We start from the raw sequence: 18,168 nt of genomic DNA, 5'->3' as shown, positions 1-18,168 counted from the left end.
TTTTTTTTTTTTGAGACAGAGTCTTGCTCTGTCACCTAGGCTGGAGTGCCGTGATACGATCTCAGCTCACTGCAACCTCCGTCTTCCAGGTTTAACTGATTCTCCTGCCTCACTCAGCCTCCCGAGTAGCTGGAATTACAGGCGTGCGCCACGAAGCCTGGCTAATTTTTGGTAGAGACAGGGGTTTCACCACGTTGGCCAGGCTGGTCTCGAACTCCTGACCTCAGGTGATCCACCCGCCTCGGCCTCCCAAAGTGCTGGAATTACAGGCATGAGCCACCAAGCCAGGCCAAGTCTGGAATTTCTTAGATGTGGAGTAAAGTCAGTCTGTTAACCAGGTCCTTGTTATTCTAGATAATTCTTATTGATTCAAAAATTGTTTTTCTGTGAGTTCCTTCAGAACGAGGTCATATGAGCTTTACATCTCTCTTTCTCCCATATCACACGGGGCTTGCTCAGTAGCAGGCACGTAATTAAACTTACAAAAGGACTGAAAGTTTGACGCATGATTCTTTCTTCTCCAGGAGAAAGGGTTACTGAGAGATCATGTTCACAAATTAACATGCAATAGTGTAAAAAGGTGGCAACATTGAAGAACCTTACTGAATAACCCAGTATGGACCACGTTTTGCAATAGGCACTTAATTTCTCTCAATCCTTTCAATATCTCCTTGAAACAGGTACTATTAGCCCTCAGTTTACAGATAAGAAAACTGAGGCTGAGGTTTGCACAGCCAGTGAGTGGGCAGACGGGCTTTTAATCTATTAATATATCTGTCTGACTCCACAACCTCTAACCTTTCCACGGGGCAGGAGAGGCGCCAGATGAGTGACTCAGGAAATAGGGTCATAGGTCTCCCTCTTCTGAGGCAAGTGTCCTTTCATGCCAGGCAGCTAATCAAAGGTCCCTGTTTTATTTATTATTGCCTGGCTATCTTCTGTTCTGCATTCCATGAGCCAGTAAGCTCGTAAAGAGTGAGGCATTTTCTTTCTGTCTTGTAATCACAGCACATTGGCACCTCTCTGCCCAATTAGAGGATTGATTTCTATTCCTTAGTCTACATGCTGATGTCTGTGCCTGACCAACATAATCCCTCCCCTGAACAATGTAAAACAGACCAGGGGCTGGGCGCCATGGCTCAAGCCTGTAATCCCAGCACTTTAGAAGGCTGAGGTGGACCCGATTGCTTAAGCCCAGAGTTCGGGACAACCTGGGCAACATGGTGAAACCCCATCTATATAAAAAATATAAAAATTACCCGGGCATGGGGGCACACCCCTGTAGTCCCAGCTACTCAGGAGACTGAGGTCAGAGGATCTCTTGAGTGTGGGAGGTGGAGGCTGCAATGAGCCATGATTGTACCACTGCACTTCAGCCTGGGCGACAGAGTCCAACCCCATGTCAAAAAAAAAAAAAAAAAAAAAGCAAAAAACAAAAAGCAGACCAGGATGCTTCCCTACTAAAGAGCATTGAGAAATGATGAGCTTTTCCATCCTTGTCTTTCCTGAGCATATCTGCTCAATGTCACCAGGTAGTGACTGTTCATTCGAAAGACAGGAGAGGAGCAAGCCCACAGAGCTAGATTTGTGGAAAGAGTAACACATTCAAAAGGCATAACTCTGAACTCATTTACTTAAAAAATTTACAGTCGATTTTCATTATTTGTGGCAGCTGTTTTCTGTAGAGTTGCAATGAACACTGAATTACTGAATACTAAACGGTCGCTCCCAGGGGATATCCTGGGTAAGGTCCCTTTGAGTCTCTCGTCACAATGTTTTCACCCACCAATCAATATATAACTGTGTTGTATGTGTGATTCTGTTTAAAGACACCTTATTTAGGCTGGGTGTGGTGGCTCAGGCTTGTAATCCTAGCACTTTGAGAGGCCGAGGTGGGCAGATCACCTGAGGTCAGGAGTTCAAGACCAGCCTGGCCAACATGGTGAAACCCTGTCACTATTAAAAATACAAAAATTAGCCAGGTGTGGTGGCACATGCGTATAATCCCAGCTACTCGGGAGGCTGAGGCAGGAGAATAACGTAAACTCCGGGAGGTGGATATTGCAGTGAGCTGAGACCGCACCACTGCACTCCAGCCTGGGTGACAGAGCGAGACTCTGTCTCAAAAAACAAAAAAATTAAAATAAAGGCACCTTATTTAATATATCTTGTTGATTCATTAACATTGAATTCACAGCCTACAGCAATATAACTAATGCCTGCATAAAGCTTATTTATAATGCACATCACAGCCTTCTTATGCTTGGGAACACCAGACAGCACTTCAGCACTGTTCCTGGAGACCGTGTGAAACAGCCAAATTACCAACAAAAAGCACCAACAGCTGGGTGCAGTGGCTCACGCCTGTAATCCCAGCACTTTGGGAGGCCAAGGTGGGCAGATCACCTGCGGTCAGGAGTTTGAGACCAGCCTGGCCAACATGGTGAAACCCCATCTCTACTAAAAACACAAAAATTAGCCAGGCGTGGTGGTTTGCACCTGTAATCCCAGGTACTTGGGAGGCTGAGGCAGGAGAATCGCTTGAACCCAGGAGGCAGAGGTTGCAGTGAGCTGAGATCGTGCCACCGCATTCCAGTCTGGGGGACAGAGCAAGACTCCATCTCAAAAAAATAAAAATAAAAAAGACAAAACAAAACAAAAAGCACAAACATACGAAAAATGCGTGTGGCACTAAATGGGTTGCAAAAAGGACACATATATAATTGGGGAACTGAAACAAGAAGACAGCACCACCTTGCTAACGTCAGCTGGGAAGGTATGTGGGTGACTCAAATGTTTCATTCCTCCTCCCATGTCTGTGAATGGCCATGAAACTGCAATAAGTTTTGATTTTGGGGTTACCAATACATTTTAGTATGGAGGCAAATTCGTAAATATGGAATCCTTGAACAAGAATTGACTCTAATTGCGTCAGTGACAATTGTTGAATTAGACATCTGGTGGGCTATTGCATTTTTTTGATATTTGCAAGGCTGGTCTAAGATAAACCTTAAACTCTAAGATGACAACTTTTTTTTTTTTTTTTGAGACAGGGTCTTGCTCTGTCGCCCAGGCTGGAGTGCAGTGATGTGATCTCGGCTCACTGCAACCTCCACCTCTGGGGTTCAAGAGATTCTCCTGCCTCGGCCTCCCAAGTAGCTGGGATTATAGGCGTGTGAAACCACACCCAGCTAATTTTTGTATTTTTAGTGGAGATGGGGTTTCTCTTTTTTCTTTGAGACGGAGTCTCACTCTGTCACCAGGCTGGAGTGCAGTGGCACGATCTCGGCTCACTGCAACCTCTGCTTCCTGGGTTCAAGCCATTCTCCTGCCTCAGCCTCCCGAGTAGCTGGGACTACAGGTGTGTACCACCACACCCAGCTAATATTTGTATTTTTAGTAGAAATGGGGTTTCACCATGTTGGCCAGGCTGATCTTGATCTCTTGACCTCGTGATCTGCCCGCCTCAGCCTCCCAAAGCGCTGGGATTACAGGCATGAGCCACCGCGCCTGGCTGGAGATGGGGTTTCACCACATTGGCCAGGCTGGTCTTGAACTTCTGACCTCAGGTGATCTGCCTGCCTTGGCCTCCCAAAGTGCAGGGATTAGAGGCGTGAGCCACCACGCCCTGCCTAAGATGATAACTTTCTCTCCAATTCCCTAGACACGGACTGAGATCCAAAGTCTGGGTAAATAAGAGAAAGAAGACAGGAACGTCCTTCCTCTCAGTAGCCTCCTCCCATTCCCTCTTTCCTGAATTCTTTTCTTTGAGAGAAATCATATTTAGGTTAAAGACAAAAAGAACAAGAGTGCGTGTAAAACTTCTGGCCTCACCCAAAAACATTATAAAATGAGCTGTAAATCCAGGGAACACAATGTCTGCACATTCTGCAGCTTTCCAGAAAATCTAGGCCAGGCAACCGGAGGGGGTGGGATAGGAGAGTGGGGGATGGAGAATAATTTCTCACTCCTCCAGCGCTAATAGTCTTTGCAATAGGATCCTATTTATTTTCTTTTTTTTTTTTTTTTTTTTGAGACGGAGTCTCGCTCTGTCGCCCAGGCTGGAGTGCAGTGGCCGGATCTCAGCTCACTGCAAGCTCCGCCTCCTGGGTTCACGCCATTCTCCTGCCTCAGCCTCCCGAGTAGCTGGGACTACAGGCGCCCGCCACCTCGCCCGGCTAGTTTTTTTTTGCATTTTTTAGTAGAGGCGGGGTTTCACCGTGTTAGCCAGGATGGGATCCTATTTATTTTCTTAGTCGGTTCCCAAAAGAGCCTGTGGAGTGGGCACACAGCAATTATTGGAGTTAAGCAGAAGGTTGAGCTACATAAAATCATCTGAGTACTTAGCAGCCAGCATCAGAACCCGGGTCTTCAGATCCCACAAACTTGTTTTCTTTCTTTGAGTTTTGAGTTGGAACAAATGGAATCAGTCCCAGATGTTGATATCAGTGCATCTGTGGTTGAGAAGATAAACAGTTCTTTCTAGGCCTTGAGAAATTTGTGAAATCTTTTACTTTTCTACACTTGTTTTTCTTGAACACCTACTATATACAAGAGGTGGGCATTGGGGTCCAAAGGTGAGTCAACTCTGACCTCTACCATGGTGGAATTCTGAATGCCCAATAAAAAGATGATGTGGGCCATACCATAGACATCATGCACCGTCTAATGGTAATTTAGTCAACAACTGACCGCATGCACAATGGTGGTCCCATCAAATTATCCTCCTCCCCTCTCCTCTCCTCTCCTCTCCTGATGGAGTCTCGCTTTGTTGCCCAGGCTGGAGTGCAGTGGCACGATCTCAGCTCACTGCAGCCTCCACCTCCCACATTCAAGCAATTCTCCTATCTCAGCCTCCCGAGTAGCTGGGATTACAGGCGCCCACCAACACATCTGGCTAATTTTTGTATTTTTAGTAGAGACTGGGTTTTACCATATTGGCCAGGCTGGTCTTGAACTTCTGACCTCAGATGATCCGCCTGCCTTGGCCTCCCAAAGTGCTGGGATTACAGGCATGAGCCATTGCGCCGGGCCCCATTTTTACTATACCTTTTGTATGTTTAGATGTGTGTAGATACACAGATACTTAGCATTGCGTTATAATTGCCCACAGTATTCAGAAAAGCAACATGCTGTCTAGGTTTGCAGCCTGGGAGCGATAGTTTATGTTATACAGTTTAGGTGTACAGTAGGCTCTACCATCTAGGTCTGTGCAAGTACACACTGTGATGTCCACACAATGATGAAATCACCTAACACATTTCTCAGACGTATCTGTCGTTAAGCAATGAATGGCTGTATGTAGTTTTCAATTATCTAGTTGCCACAATAGAACACTGAAAAGAAACAAGCAAAATTAATGTAATACTATATTCCTTTAACCCAATATATCTAAAATATCATTTTCACATGTAATCAAAATGAAAACTTTTTTACTTTTTTGAGACAGGGTCTTTCTTTGTCACCCAGGCTGGAGGGCAATGGCCTGATCATAGCTCACTATAACCTCAAACTCTGGGGTCAAGTGATCCTCCTGCCCCAGCCTCCCAAGTAGCTAGGACTACAGGCCTGCACCACCACACACGGCTAATTTTTTTTTTTTTTTTGAAACTGAGTCTCGCTCTGTTGCCCAGGCTGGAGTGCAGCGGCATGATCTCTGCACACTGTGAGCTCCGCCTCCCGGGTTCACGCCATTCTCCAGCCTCAGCCTCCTGAGTAGCTGGGACTACAGGCGCCCGCCACCACACCCGGCTAATTTTTCTGTATTTTTAGTAGAGACAGGGTTTCACCGTGTTAGCCAGGATGGTCTCGATCTCCTGACCTCGTGATCCATTCGCCTCGGCCTCCCAAAGTGCTGGGATTACAGGCGTGAGCCAGCGCGCCTGACCTTCAGAGTAGTGCTTCTTAAACTCCAGCAGCACCTGCACCTGGCAGGCTTGTTGAAACACTGATCCCTGGACCCAATCCCCAGAGTTTCTGATTCAGTAGCCCCAGAGTGGGGCCTGAGAATGTGCATTTCCAGCAGGTTCCTGGGGATGCTGATGTTGACAGTTAGGGAACCAGTCTTTGTGACCACTGATTGAGTAGATGAGCAAAGTCATCAAACATTCATTCAACAAACATTTTAAGATTAGTAGTCTGTGAGAGATACTGCTTCAGCATTGGGGATACAGCGGTGAACAAGACAAAGGCCCCTCCTTCAGTGGAGCTTCCAGCACGGACATAAATAACGGACATGGTGGGTGCCTCAGGGATCTGAAGTTGACCTGATCAATAATATCCCACTGTCAGCTCTGCAATTCTGATAGCTACAAAGATTACCATCTTTTGGCATCCCAAATTATTTCTATTCCCTAAAAGAAAAATGTGTCCAAAGGGATATGCCATTTAATGAGAACCTACTATATGATAGAATTTGTGCCAGGGGTTTTGCAAATATACCTGCATTGCATTCTGACAACATGATAAGCACCACTACCTGCTTTTTTATAGCAGAGGTGACTGAGTTTCAGAGAGACTGGTTAAATACGTTGCCTATATTTCAACAAACTAGTTTGTGGTGCAGCTGTGGTTTATCCATGGTCTTTTTTTTTTTTTGAGACGGAGTCTTGCTCTGTCGCCCGGGCTGGAGTGCAGTGGCCGGATCTCAGCTCACTGCAAGCTCCGCCTCCTGGGTTTACGCCATTCTCCTGCCTCAGCCTCCTGTGTAGCTGGGACTACAGGCGCCCGCCACCTCGCCCGGCTAGTTTTTTGTATTTTTTAGTAGAGACGGGGTTTCACCGTGTTAGCCAGGATGGTCTTGATCTCCTGACCTCGTGATCCGCCCGTCTCGGCCTCCCAAAGTGCTGGGATTACAGGCTTGAGCCACCGCGCCCGGCCTATCCATGGTCTTTTTGTTGGTTCATGGTATTTCCTCGGTCTGGTCCTCTTAGCAACATTCCCCTACTCCTCCATTTTTTCTAATTAACTCCTCTTAATCACTCTTCGGATTCCTAAGCAAGCACAGATTTTTCAGGAAAGGATTTCTTGACTTTCTGGGTAAGTTTTAGTGGTATATTGATCTCTTATTTAATGTTCAGCGAACGTCATATGATAGCTGCTTAATAAGATTTGTTGATTGAATGAAGGAGCTAATGAATTTCAGGGAAGGCTTCTTGGAGGAGGTGCACCTTGCTCCAATGGGCTGAGAAGACAGTCTGTGAGACCAGAGCAAGGAGAGGAGTGGTCTGGAAACTAAAGCCAGAGACAGACTTGAACCTGGAGGTATGAAAGCCTGTGTGGGGGATCAGATATTCTGTACAATCTTGGGGCTTGGTAGGTTTCAAGCGGAGGCCACACTGCGGGGAGACTGTAGGAGTTGACAGGGAATTCTGATTCAGCTATTTAAGGAAATAGACAGCCCCGGAATATTTGAGGGCAGCCAAACCACATATATTATTTGTTTATGTTTCAGAGGAAAAGCTCAACAACTTAGGGTTCTGTGATAGGTGCATGGGGAAGAGGGTAGGGAGGAGGAACTATTGTTAAGGTTCAAGCTCCAAAACTGTATTCCTGGGACCTAGAATCCTAGCTCTGCCCTTCAGAGCATGTGATTAAGGCTGGGAGTGGTGGCTCACGCCTGTGATCCCAGCACTTTGGGAGGCCGAGGCAGGTGGATCACAAGGTCAGGAGTTCGAGACCAGCCTGGCTAACGTGGTGAAAACCCGTCTCTACTAAAAATACAAAAACATTTAGCCGGGCGTGGTGGTGGGTGCCTGTAGTTCCAGGTACTTGGGAGGCTGAGGCAGGAGAATGGCGTGAACCCGGGTGGCGGAGCTTGCAGTGAGCTGAGATTGTGCCACTGCAATACAGCCCGGGAGACAGAGCGAGACTCTGTCTCAAAAAAGAAAAAGAAAAAAAGAGCATGTGATGATGGGGAAGTCACCTAACCATTTTGAAACTCAATTTCCTTCTATGAAAAATAGATTTTTAAAAATCACCTAATTTATTGCATTGTTGTGAGGATTAAATGAGATAATATAGCACTGATGTACCCAGGATGACGTCTGGCACGTGACAAGCACAACAAATACTAGCTATTACCATGAAGATGAATTTCCTCTTGTCTCTTGTTTCCTTGTCTCTTCTCTTCCTCTTCTTCCTTCCTTCACACATGCCCATGAGAAGATTTATAAGGGGTTCTGGGCAGAGCCCTGGAACTGGTTCTTGATATCTACACAGATGGGACATCACAGAGGGGCTAAAGGATGGGGCCTGGGGCAGCGGGCTGAGGCGCAAGGTAAAGCAGGTCATAGCCTGGGGCATTCAGATCATTCACCTTTTGGCATCCCAGTTTCTGCATCTGCATCAGGGTCACCATAATCCCAGCTGATTATTGTTGCTACTATTATTATCTCACTGCCTCAAGTTCCTAATCTCCTCCCAGGAAATAATGTAGCAACTGCTGAGGCCAGCAAGGGGCTGAGTCCAAATTAGATGAATACCACAGAACATGCTAATCTGAAGGGAAGTCCCTGCCTGGAGTAGAGGCCGCAGTGCACTCACCTCCACACAAAACCAAAACAAAAAAATCAAGAGAAACAAATGACACTTAAAGCAGGAAAATCTTTCTGAGTTCACTTGGCCGCAGAGCCTTGTAGGGGACGGAATTACGGTAAATCTAAAAATAAGGCCTTGTGTGCTTTTTCATTAAACGCACAAAAGTTTTCTCTTTTCTATTTGCCTAGGGAACAATATAATCCAACAAGCATATTTTGCCTGATTTCTTTGCGTAGGACCCAGAAAAGCTCAGGGGAGAAAGAGTTCCTGAGATTGTAGTTTGTTGCTTGAAGATCAAACCCAGAGAAAGTTATTTTTATACCTAGTCTTTTTTTTTTTTTTTCCTTTCTCCTTTCAACTGCGTGGTGTTTATCCTTAGAATTAGGGGGTTTGTCTTGTTAAACAAAATACTTTTTTCCCCTTGATTTTAAAAGGAATACGTGTTCATTATAGAAAATTAGAAACTACTAAAAAAAAAGGAAGAAGAAAATGACAGCTGTCATTCAAAGCTAGCCATGGTTAATGCTTCATGACTTTTTTTCTTCTAGACTTTTTTTTTCTATGCTTCTTTCATTTATTTGTATTTTTGAGATGGAGTCTCGTTCTGTTGCCCAGGCTGGAGTGCAGTAGCATGATCTCGGCTCACTGTAACCTCCGCTCCCCTGGGTTCAAGTGATTCCCGTGTCTCAGTCTCCCGAGTAGCTGGGATTACAGGTGTGTGCCACCACGCCTGGCTAATTTTTGTATTTTTAGTAGAGACGGGGTTTCACCATGTGGCTAGGCTGGTCTTGAACTCCCGACCTCAGGTGATTCACCCGCCTTGACCTCCCAAAGTGCTGGGATTATAGGCGTGAGCCACCATGCCTGGCCAATGCTGAGTATTGTCAGACTTGTCAATTTTTCCCTTTCTGGTGGATGAAAATGATATATTTTAGTTTTCATTTTCTTGATGTTTTAATAAAGTTGAATGCCTTTTTAAAAAAATCTTTTGCCATTTAAGTTTTCTCCTTTTTTGAAATGTCTCTTAGTGTCTTTTGCTCATTTTTCTGGTAGACTGTTTATCTTTTTTTAAGAATTCTTTATGCGCTCTACGTATTATTCCTCGGTCAGTGTTGTCAGTATTTTCTATCAGTTTTGGCCTTGATTTTTCACTTAAAAAAAAAAAAACGCAACTTTAGTTCTTTTGCAGATGAGGTCTTGCTCCATCACCCAGGCTGGAGTGCAGTGGTGTGACCATAGCTCACTGCAGCCTCTAACTCCTAGGCTCAAGCAATCCTCCCACCTCAGCCTCCTGAGTAGATAGGACTACAGGTGCATGTCACCATGCCTGGTTAATTTTTTTTTTTGGTAGCAATGGGGGCTTGCCCTGTTGCTCAGGCTGGTCTCAAACTCCTGGGCTCCAGTGACCTGCCTGCCTTGGCCTCCCAAAGTGCTGAAATTACAGGCTTGAGCCACTGCACTCAATCACATTTTTGAATTTATTAGTTTGATGAAGGTTTATGCTTTTGTGGAGTGTCTTATTTAAGAAATCTTTCCTTACCCTGAAGTTATCAATATCTTCTATATTTTCCCCCAAATTTAAAGTTTTGGTTTTTATATCAGTCACTGTAATACCTGAACCTGATGTGTGTGTGTGTGTGTGTGTGTGTGTGTGTGTGTGTGTGTGTGTGTGTGTGTGTATGTCTGTGTTGGCAAAGTAGGGATCAAGATTTTATTATATCTTCCATCTGAATAACTGGTTGTCCATAACCCTTTATTGAATAGTCCATCTTTAACCACCACCAACACACAATGCAAACTCTTTCCTGTCATAGATACTTATAAATGCATGGGTCCATGGATCCGTTTCTGGGCTTAATTCTCCCCCAATTCGTGTATATATCTGTCCTTATATCAATACTATATTATCTTAGTTTTTATAATTTTATAACACATTTTGATATTTCACAGAGCAAGTTTACCTACTTTGTTATTCTCCCTCAAAATTGTCTAAATTACAATCACAATTTCTATTAATTGTCTAAATTATTTGCCATTTGTTCTTGATCATTCATTTCAAATTAGGTGTTCAAATTCCTTGGAAAACTCTGCTGATATTTTCATTTCAATTGGATTGAATTTGCAGATCAGTCTGGGAACAGTTGACATCTATATATCAAAACTTCCTATTCATGAACAGAGTTCCTCTGTCTTCTTCCATTTATGTCTTTTAAAATGTCATTTAACAAGTTTTATAATTTTCTCCACAGAGGTCTTGCACATTTTTTATTAGAATTATTTTTGTTGCCATAAGTTTTTTTTTTTTTTTTATACAGAGTCTTGCTCTGTCACCCAAGTTGGAGTGCAGTGGTGGGACCTGGGATCGATGCAACCTCTGCCTCCTGGGTTCGAGCAATTCCTATGCCTCAGTTTCCCAAAGAGCTAGAATTACACATATGCGCCACCGTGTCAGGCTAATTTTTGTATTTCTTTTTAGTAGAGACGGCGTTTTACCATGTTATCCAGGCTAGTCTCAAACTCCTGCCTGACTCACCCTTCCAGAGTGCTGGGATAACAGGCTTGAGTCAACGCGCCCGGCCAGTAAGTTGTATTTTTAAAATTACACGTTTAACTGATGGTTATTTGGTTGTAAAAATGTAACTGAGTTTCATTTACTGATAACAATCTTGTTAATTTTCTTATTCTTGCTAAGCATTTACAGTTTTTATTGGTGCTTGACTATTATCTGTAGACAATCATATAATTTGGGAATAAAGAATTTTTGTACCTTTCTTTTATTTGCTGACTATTAGGGAAATTCTTTTAATTAGTCACCATTAAGTATAATGTTTATTTTGGATTTTTGCAAATATTCTTTTTCTAGTTAAGGATATTCCTTTTTTATTTCTTTATTTCTTTTTCTTTTCTTTCTTTCTTTCCCCCTTTTTTTTTTTTGAGACGGAGTTTTGTTCTTGTTGCCCAGGCTGGAGTGCAATGGCTCAATCTCGCTCACCGCAACCTCCGCCTCCTGGGTTCAAGCGATTCTCCTGCCTCAGCCTCCACAGTAGCTGGGATTACAGACATGCGGCACCACACCTGGCTAATTTTGTATTTTTAGTCGAGACGGGGTTTCTCCATGTTGGTCAGGCTGGTCTCGAACTCCCACCTCAGGTGATCTGCCCACCTTTGCCTTCCAAAGTGCTGGGATTATAGGCGTGAGCCACCGTGCCCGGCCCTACATGATTTTTTTTTATTTTTTTAAAAAAAGCTTAGCAAACTAGAAATAGAAAGAAATGGCGGGGCGCGGTGGCTGACGCCTGTAATCCCAGCACTTTGGGAGACGGAAGCGGGCGGATCACCTGAGGTCCGGAGTTCGAGGGCAGCCTGGTCAACATGGTGAAACCCCGTCTCTACTAAAAATACAAAAATTAGCCAGGCGTGGTGGCACGTGCCTGCAATCCCAGCTCCTCGGGAGGCCAAGGCACGAGAATCGCTTGAACGCAGGAGGCAGAAGCTGGAGTGAGCCGAGATTGCGCCACTACACTCCAGCCTGGGCAACAGACCAAGACTCCATCTCAAAAAAAAAATTAATAAATAAAAAATAAAAAATCATGTATGAGTGTTGAATTTTTAAATAGCTGTTTTTGTGACAACTCATATGATCTTGTCATTTATCTGCCTTAATATGTTAAAATAATGAATGCCCAAAATGCATACCTAATTTAAGCCAAATTTGGGTCATGTGGACTATCTTTTTTTTTCTGTTTGCTGGCTTTGATTTACTAAAATTTTGTTTGGGGACTATCTAAGTTCATGTGAAATATTGGCTAATGATGTTTCATTTTTATATTATTTTGCCTCATTTCAATAGCAAAGCTGTACTTTTCTCATCAAATTAGTGGGAAATTTATTCTCCTCTTTCTGTTCCCTGCAAGAGTCTGAAGTGATATGTAATTACCTGTTCCTTGACATTTAATTAGAACTTGTTTTAAGAATTCCTGGGCCTGGGCTGGGTGCAGTTGGTTCATGCCTATAATCCCAGCACTTTGGGAGGCTGAGGCAGGCCAATCACTTGAGGTCAGTAGTTCGAGACCAGCCTGGCCATCATGGTGCAACCCCGTTTCTACTAAAAATACAAAAGTTAATTGGGCATGGTGGCACTTGCCTGTAGGTCAGTTACTTGGGAGGTTGAGGCAGGAGAATCACTTGAGTCTGGGAGGCAGAGGTTGCAGTGAGTTGAGGTAGTACCACTGCACTCCAGCCTGGGTGGTAGAATGAGACTTTATCTAAAAAAGAACAAAACGAAAAACCAACCTCCCCTGCCAAAAAAAAAAAAAAAATGAAAAAGAACTGCTGGGCCTGAAAGTTCTTTATGGAATAGGTTTGTAGATTTAATTTCTTAAATATATTTTTAAAATTCACATATGGTTGTGTACGGTGGCTCACACCTGCAATCCCAGTGCTTTGGAAGGCCGAGGTGGGAGAATCACGTAAGCCTACGAGTTTGAGACCAGCCTGGGCAACATGGCAAGATTCTTTCTCTATTTATAAAAAAAATCAGTTGATACACAATAGTTTTTTTGAATAGATTTAATTACTTTAATGGTTAAAGGAAGAGTCAAGTTTTCTAATTATTTTTTAGTCAGTTTTGGTAGAATTCTTTTCTAGGAATTTTTCCATTTCATCTAATTTTTAAAATGTATTGGCATAAAGACATTCATAGTGTGTTTTATTATCTTTTAAATCTTTGCTCTATCTGTAATTGTTCATTCCTTTCATTATTCCTAATGTTATTTTTTGAGCCTCACATAATTTTCTTATTGATCATTCTCACCTAAAATTTATCAATTTTATTAGATTTCATAAAGAACCAACTTCATTAAAGCGCTCTAGTTTATTTTTGTTTTCTATTTTACCAATTTCCACTCTCATTTTTGTTACTTTCTTATGTCTACTTTCCTTGGGTTTATCTTGTGGTTATTTTCTTTTTTTTTGAGACAGAGTCTCGCTCTGTCACCTAGGCTGGAGTGCAGTGGTGTTATCTCGGCTCACTGCAACCTCGCCTCCCAGGTTCAAGTGAGTGTCCTGCCTCAATCTCCGGAACAGCTGAGATTACAGGTACACACCACCATACTGGGCTAATTTTTTTGTGTTTTTAGTAGAGACAATGTTTCACCATGTTGGCCAGGCTGGTCTTGAACTTCCAACCTCAGGTGATCCACCCACCTCAGCTTCCCAAAGTGATGGGATTACAGGCGTGAGCCACTGTGCCTGGCCCTATCCTGTGGTTATTTTCTAATTCCTTAAGTTGGATGTTTAGTTTATTACATTTCAGCATTTCTTGTTTTTCTAATCTAAGCTTTTTTTTTTTTTTTTTTAGCTTGATTTATTGATTAAGATCAGGTCTTGCTCTGTCATCCAGGCTAAACTGCAGTGGCACAAACATGGCTCACTGCAGCCTCAACCTCCTAGGTTCATGTGATCTTCCTGCTTCAGCCTCCCAAGTGTCTGGGAGTCATGAGCCACCACATCCTGCTAATTTTTTTATTTTTTGCAGAGATGGGGTCTTACCATGTTGCCTGGGCTGGTTTTGAACTCCTAGGCTCAAGAAATCTGTGCATTTTGGCCTCCCAGAGTGCTGGGATTACAGGCGTGAGCCACTGCAACTGGCCATCTAAGCATTTAAAGTAACAGATTTCCCCCTCCGGTGTTGATTTAGTTGTGTTCAATACACTTTGACATACAGTATTTTCATTGACATTCAGTTCTAAATATGTTCTAATTTCCACTTTCATTGCTTCTTTTATTTTTGACTTATTTAGCTATAAGCTCATAAATTTTCAAAAGCATAAGGTTCTCTTTGTTATCTTTTTGTTATTTATTTCCAGCTAAATTGCTTTGTGGTTAAACACAGTATATATGCCATGTTTCTGAATTTTGTTGGATTTGCTTTATAGTCTGGTAGACAAGGTTTCATGTGTTAACTGAAAACCATATGGATGACACTATATATACATTATCCTGACTCCTCAAGAATTCCCAAACACACAATAATGTTTATTAAACAAATGAGGAAACTGAGGCCGAGAGGGGCAAATAGAGAAGGTAGGTGTTAATTCAGGTTGATTTAACTCAAACAGTTTTTTTACTTATATAACTGCTTAATCAGTCATTTGGAAAATAAGATAAAGTAATCTGGGACTATTGGTAAATATGAATTTAAGGGCTGTCTGGGGATTTCCTCTTGTGATATTAGTGCTAGCTCTTTATTTATTTATTTATTTATTTATCCATTCATGATAGCTATTGAGGGCTCCCTGAACTGGACTCTGGACCAGGACAGGAATCAGGCTCTTATCCTTGTGAACTTCATGTGTCCCGACCTGCTTCTTAGCATTGTGAGATTCTTTATTGGTTTTTTTTTTTTTTTTTTGTGACGGAGTTTCATTCTTGTTGCCCAGACTGGAGTGCAATGGCGTGATCTCGGCTCACTGCAACCTCTGCCTCCCAGGTTCAAGCGATTCTTTTGCCTCAGCCTCCCAAGTAGCTGAGATTACAGGCATGCGCCACCACACCTGGCTAATTTTGTATTTTTAGTAGATATGGTTTCACTATGTTGGCCAGGCTAGTCTCGAACCCCTGACCTCAGGTGATCCACCTAGCTTGGCCTCCCAAAATGCTGGAATTATAGGCATGAGCCACCGTGTCCGGCCGATTATTTATTCTTTTAGTGAGATACAAAAAGAATCTCCTAGCAGTCATGTGCAGGAAAATGTTAAATAAATAGAAGTTGCAAATGCCAGTAATGACCAGGAGCTAATTTCATTCTCTGATTGTTGTGACAGTTCTATTATTATTGCTGGTCATTGTTGCATATTTTTGGCCTCTGCCTCTTCCAAGTCTCTCTCCCTTCCTCGTGGTCCTAGCTACTCCCTCTGGTTTCCATCTCCAACTCTTTTTTGGAAACGTTCACCTGATCCCATCACTGTGGTTTTCTCATGAGTTAAGGAAGAAATGCCTCGCACCTGTTGAACACTGGCTGTAGTCAGCAGCAGGGAAATTACTCTCCTCACCATTGTTCTTACTTGACATGCCTTCACTGCCTTCTCATTGTCTTCAAATTAAAGCCCAGGCACCTTAGCATGACTCATGGAAACCAGGCTCTGATTTCTCTCAGCCTCAATTCTCACCACCTTCCCACCCTCCCTAGTCCAGCCACAGAAGCGCTTGCAGCTTCCCAGATGCTCTGTGTTCTCTCAACCACAGCTCTTTGCACAGGCTGCTTTGTCTGCTAAGAATGCCCTTCCAGGAATCCAGGCATTGCATCCCAGGACCCAGGCATTCACAAATGACACACCCAGAGGGGCGACTTTAAAGGGGCTTGGCTCTCAGAAGTTTATCCCAGTTGGGCAGAGTGTGTGTGAATCGAATGCTGGACACTGGCTGCATCTCTAGCCCTAATTTTGCCTCTATTTCTTGTCTTAACTGACCCTCGACTCTCTGCTGAGGACACTGTTTGCCCTTGGCCTTTGAGAGTTAAGGTTTTAAAAAAATCCCTGACTCCAGATGTGGAGGCAGAGGCTGCCTTCTCCTGCTTTTCATTGCCACTTCCAGATCCTTGCACACCTGCCGCTGTTGAGCCTCCCTCTCCTCTCCAAACCTTCACTCACATTTCATGCAGCGACTCTGCCTCTGGGACCAGAAAGTGGCTGGGTGCTTTCTCACGCAGTAGGTGTCTCAACATATCTTCCCAAACCACCTTGCGGGAAAGTTATGCTTACCCCTGCTTTACAGATGGAGAAATTAGAAGCTTAAAGAGGTGAACGTTTGCTCAAAGTCTTGGCCAGGGTTGCAAACTCACACCCACTTCTGAGTCTGTGTTCTTTCCCCTATTCTGTGGTCTTGGAAAGTTTAAGGTTATGTCACTGCTGATACTAAGTGGTGACCATGGGCCTTTTATGTACCACAATTCTTTTATTTTAAAGCTGGGGAGACCCATGTCTATCTTCCCCTTTCATGGGGGTTGTTGGATATTTCAAAGCAACTAGAAAGCTCTTTCTAGAAGACACATGAACTTTAAAAGGCCAGTTGAAAGGTCCAACCCTCTGGCTCACACACTGTCTGTCCAAACTGGGATACACCTCAGAGATGAGCCCATTTAAGGTCACCTCTCTGGGTTTGTCGTCTGTGAATGCCTGGGTTCTGGGATGCAGTTCCTGGATTCTTGGAAGGGCATTCTTAGCGGAGAAACCAGCCTGTGCAAAGAGCTGAGGTCGAGAGAGCATGGAGCATTTGGAAACCTGCAAGGGCTTCTATAGCTGGACTAGGGAGGGTGGGAAAGTGGTGAGAATTGAGGCTGAGAGAGAGCAGGGCCTGGTTTCATTTATTTATTTATCCATTCATGATATCTATTGAGGGCTCTCTGAGCTAGACTCTGGACCAGGACAGGAATCAAGCTCTTGTCCTTGTGAACTCCATGTGTTTTGACATGCTAAAGTGCTTGGGCTTTGAGGACAGTGAGAAGGCAGTGAAGGCATTTCTAGTAAGGATGATGCTGATGAGAGTAATTTTGCTGCTGCTAACAGCCAGTGTTCGTCAGGTGCGAGGCATTTCTTCATTAACTCATAATGCACTCAACAGCAATTGTAAGGGGGATAGATGTTATTCTCATTTTAAGGTGAAGAAGCCGTGAGAAGACTAAGGTTCAGAGATGTTAAGTAACTGACCCAAAGGATACACAGGTGGTCTGTTGCTGATCCAGACTTCAACCCAGGCTATCTGACTCTAGGGGCCACTCTCTTAACCCTGCCCTTCTCCTCACTGGTCGGAGCTGAAGCATTATCTTGTTTGATTTTTCAGTTTACCTTTTTGAAAGTTAAATCTGTGTGAAGGATGAAAGGAGGAGAGACTAGAAGCAGAGAGGCCCATTGGAGGCTCTGGTTCAGACAAAAGAGGACGGTGAGTTTAATCTGAGGAGGGGGGTGACTTTGAAGTTTGGCAAATTCAAGAGGCTTTAGGAAATTTGAATGACTAGTACATTGATCCATTCACTCAGCAGCTACTTAGAGGTGGGATCTTGCTATGTCATCCAGGCTGGAGTGCAGTGGTACAATTATGGTTCACTATAACCTCAATTTCCTGGGTGCAAGTGATCCTCCTGCCTCAGCCTACCAAGTAGCTGGGAATATAGGTGCATGTAACTACTAACAATTTTTTGTAGAGATGGGTTCTGTCTATGTTGCTCAGACTGGTCTTGAATCCCCGGCTTCAAGTGACCCTCCTGCCTTGGCTTCCCAAAGTGTTGGGATTACAAGTGTGAGTCACCATGCCTAGTCATCTGTTTATTGAGCAGCTAAGATGTGCCAGGCCCAGAAATGGCCAGGCCTGGGTTGGGGGGTGGCCCGAAAAGATTGCTGGTCTTTGATTGAGAGGGGGTGAGTCAAAAGTGACCTCACCAGATAAGGAGAGTTCTTCCTGAAGTGAAGGTGCAGCCCACACCACTGCCTGGGGCAGAAGGAGTTGAGGGGAGCTTCCTGGAAGATTCCCATCCTGCAGGTGGGAAGCGAGGGCCATCTGCAAGTGGGGCCACCTGTAGTTTCCACCTGGCTGTGATGGGTTCCTTTTTGGCTCAGGTTGAGGTTTGCCTTGGCA

The 18,168-nt window shown here is 43.9% G+C and overlaps 1 long non-coding RNA gene across 4 annotated transcripts in view; it reads left to right on the top strand.

Moving 5' to 3' along the window:
- Positions 1 to 18,168, top strand: part of LOC144334854 (uncharacterized) — a 179,471-nt gene that overhangs the window by 10,739 nt on the left and 150,564 nt on the right. For all 4 annotated transcript variants that reach the window (XR_013405102.1, XR_013405103.1, XR_013405105.1 and 1 more), the window contains exon 2: positions 11,015 to 11,118. This is a non-coding gene — a long non-coding RNA (uncharacterized LOC144334854). The remainder of the gene's footprint in view (positions 1 to 11,014; positions 11,119 to 18,168) is intronic.

The sequence above is a fragment of the Macaca mulatta genome, chromosome 15 (assembly GCF_049350105.2).
Source record: "Macaca mulatta isolate MMU2019108-1 chromosome 15, T2T-MMU8v2.0, whole genome shotgun sequence".
Lineage (NCBI taxonomy): Eukaryota > Metazoa > Chordata > Mammalia > Primates > Cercopithecidae > Macaca > Macaca mulatta.
Note: the sequence above shows the minus strand (reverse complement) of the source record. Positions and strands in the feature narration are given on the sequence as shown.